The sequence below is a fragment of the Rhinichthys klamathensis genome, unplaced genomic scaffold, assembly GCF_029890125.1.
Source record: "Rhinichthys klamathensis goyatoka isolate OS25496 unplaced genomic scaffold, OSU_Roscu_1.1 h1tg000176l_1, whole genome shotgun sequence".
Lineage (NCBI taxonomy): Eukaryota > Metazoa > Chordata > Actinopteri > Cypriniformes > Leuciscidae > Rhinichthys > Rhinichthys klamathensis.
In genome coordinates this window covers 5,625,001-5,627,500 of record NW_026606705.1, presented here as the reverse complement: position 1 = coordinate 5,627,500, position 2,500 = coordinate 5,625,001, and the positions used below count along the sequence as shown (strand labels likewise).

General features: G+C 52.6%; 9 non-coding genes across 9 annotated transcripts in view; 1 reads left to right on the top strand and 8 right to left on the bottom strand.

Annotated features, from left to right (window-relative positions):
• Positions 1-13: 13 nt before the first annotated feature.
• On the bottom strand, positions 14-86 carry trnaf-gaa (transfer RNA phenylalanine (anticodon GAA)). Its single transcript has one exon. It is a non-coding gene; the product is annotated as a tRNA-Phe (tRNA).
• A 98-nt stretch (positions 87-184) lies between these two features.
• Positions 185-258, bottom strand: trnai-aau (transfer RNA isoleucine (anticodon AAU)). Its single transcript has one exon. It is a non-coding gene; the product is annotated as a tRNA-Ile (tRNA).
• An 89-nt stretch (positions 259-347) lies between these two features.
• On the bottom strand, positions 348-419 carry trnap-agg (transfer RNA proline (anticodon AGG)). The gene has a single exon. It is a non-coding gene; the product is annotated as a tRNA-Pro (tRNA).
• A 205-nt stretch (positions 420-624) lies between these two features.
• trnaa-agc (transfer RNA alanine (anticodon AGC)) lies at positions 625-697 on the top strand. The gene has a single exon. It is a non-coding gene; the product is annotated as a tRNA-Ala (tRNA).
• A 121-nt stretch (positions 698-818) lies between these two features.
• On the bottom strand, positions 819-890 carry trnaq-cug (transfer RNA glutamine (anticodon CUG)). Its single transcript has one exon. It is a non-coding gene; the product is annotated as a tRNA-Gln (tRNA).
• Positions 891-1,099: 209 nt separating this feature from the next.
• On the bottom strand, positions 1,100-1,171 carry trnaq-uug (transfer RNA glutamine (anticodon UUG)). The gene has a single exon. It is a non-coding gene; the product is annotated as a tRNA-Gln (tRNA).
• Positions 1,172-1,459: 288 nt separating this feature from the next.
• trnai-aau (transfer RNA isoleucine (anticodon AAU)) lies at positions 1,460-1,533 on the bottom strand. The gene has a single exon. It is a non-coding gene; the product is annotated as a tRNA-Ile (tRNA).
• A 561-nt stretch (positions 1,534-2,094) lies between these two features.
• Positions 2,095-2,166, bottom strand: trnaq-cug (transfer RNA glutamine (anticodon CUG)). The gene has a single exon. It is a non-coding gene; the product is annotated as a tRNA-Gln (tRNA).
• Positions 2,167-2,479: 313 nt separating this feature from the next.
• Positions 2,480-2,500, bottom strand: part of trnaq-uug (transfer RNA glutamine (anticodon UUG)) — a 72-nt gene continuing 51 nt past the window's right edge. Inside the window, exon 1 of the tRNA in view lies at positions 2,480-2,500. This exon is cut by the window's right edge and continues 51 nt beyond it. This is a non-coding gene — a tRNA (tRNA-Gln).

The following is a 2,500-nucleotide window of genomic DNA, read 5'->3' as shown; positions in this document are numbered from 1 at the left end:
GACCAGGTTGCTCTGCCGAAACCCGGGATCGAACCAGGGACCTTTAGATCTTCAGTCTAACGCTCTCCCAACTGAGCTATTTCGGCCAGGTCTACTGGCAAACGGTTTGTCCAGCAGGGATTTCTGGGAGACCGCCCGTCACTTTCGAGGTGAGTAGTGCTAAGGGTCCCAGAGAGCAAAAGTGTGGCCAGTACGGGGATCGAACCCGCGACCTTGGCGTTATTAGCACCACGCTCTAACCAACTGAGCTAACCGGCCCTGCTCTGACTGCTTTTATCCCCAATTTCCCAGGAATATCCTGGTTGCTCTAGTCAGGCTGAAGAGATTAAGAGCAAAGCCTAAGAAACGGGCTCGTCCGGGATTTGAACCCGGGACCTCTCGCACCCTAAGCGAGAATCATACCCCTAGACCAACGAGCCAACACACACACATCCTTCCTGCTGCTGCCTGGCCGCAAACATTTCCGTTTGCAAGGCTTAAAGCACAAAGGTTTAATTAACTAAACGGTAGCCAGTGCAAAGTTGCCGGCACAGAGGAAATACGGTTCCTCTGTGGCCATTGGAATCCGCGCTGCTGCACTTGCACACATGCTGTGCGATGGACACCTTCTCTCCACATTGTCGAGGGGAATTAGCTCAAATGGTAGAGCGCTCGCTTAGCATGCGAGAGGTAGCGGGATCGATGCCCGCATTCTCCATGCGGTGTACAGGCCTTTTACACTCACTTCAAAGTGGCACTCCCTAGATGAGCTTTTGAGGATCAGCGCTGTCGAAACGTTTTTTTTCGGACGAGGTCCTGCACACATTCCTGGCAAAAGCAGGTCCCACCGAGATTTGAACTCGGATCGCTGGATTCAGAGTCCAGAGTGCTAACCATTACACCATGGAACCTTGGCGTGGGTCGCTTTTTCCCACCGAGCAGCAGAGGTGTTTAGTCATTCAGCCCAGAAGCGCGACAGCAAAGAGCAAGTGAAGCCTTTTCTTTTTAAGCCCATGTTTCCCCCGATCCCGACTGGGTTTTAGAGTGCCAGTTTCACCGCCACATCAGCAGTTGCGCATCAGCTCTGTTTTTTCCCGCCCTTCCGCAAAACAAGCTAAAAAGGTTCCACCGAGATTTGAACTCGGATCGCTGGATTCAAAGCCCAGAGTGCTAACCATTACACCATGGAACCACCACACGCTGGTCCCTGGCCGTCTGAGAGGCAGATAGCGATGTGGCTAGGTGGAATCAGGTTAACAGGAGGTGGCGTTTGGTCACTGGAGACCCTCGACCAAAAACACAGGGACCAGGTTGCTCTGCCGAAACCCGGGATCGAACCAGGGACCTTTAGTCTAACGCTCTCCCAACTGAGCTATTTCGGCCAGGTGTACTGGCAAACGGTTTGTCCAGCAGGGATTTCTGGGAGACCGCCCGTCACTTTCGAGGTGAGCAGTGCTAAGGGTCCCAGAGAGCAAAAGTGTGGCCAGTACGGGGATCGAACCCGCGACCTTGGCGTTATTAGCACCACGCTCTAACCAACTGAGCTAACCGGCCCTGCTCTGACTGCTTTTATCCCCAATTTCCCAGGAATATCCTGGTTGCTCTAGTCAGGCTGAAGAGATTAAAAGCAAAGCCTAAGAAACGGGCTCGTCCGGGATCTGAACCCGGGACCTCTCGCACCCTAAGCGAGAATCATACCCCTAGACCAACGAGCCAACACACACCCATCCTTCCTGCTGCTGCCTGGCCGCAAACATTTCCGTTTGCAAGGCTTAAAGCACAAAGGTTTAATTAACTAGGAAATACGGTCTCTTTGCTTTGTGGCCATTGGAAACCGCGCTGCAGCACTTGCACACATGCTGTGCGATGGACACCTTCTCTCCACATCGTCGAGGGGGATTAGCTCAAATGGTAGAGCGCTCGCTTAGCATGCGAGAGGTAGCGGGATCGATGCCTCTCGCATGCTAAAAGAGAGGCATCGTACACTGCATGTACGCTGCATTCTCCACGCGGTGTACAGTCCTTTTACACTCACTTCAAAGGGGCACTCCCTAGATGAGCTTTTGTCGAAAAGTTTTTTTCGGACGAGGTCCTGCGCACATTCCTGGCAAAAGCAGGTCCCACCGAGATTTGAACTCGGATCGCTGGATTCAGAGTCCAGAGTGCTAACCATTACACCATGGAACCTTGGCTTGGGTCGCTTTTTCCCACCGAGAAGTAGAGGTGTTTAGTCATTCAGCCCAGAAGCGCGACAGCAAAGAGCAAGTGAAGCCTCATTACACCATGGAACCTTGGCGTGGGTCGCTTTTTCCCACCGAGCAGCAGAGGTGTTTAGTCATTCAGCCCAGAAGCGCGACAGCAAAGAGCAAGTGAAGCCTTTTCTTTTTAAGCCCATGTTTCCCCCGATCCCGACTGGGTTTTAGAGTGCCAGTTTCACCGCCACATCAGCAGTTGCGCATCAGCTCTGTTTTTTCCCGCCCTTTTGCAAAACAAGCTAAAAAGGTTCCACCGAGATTTGAAC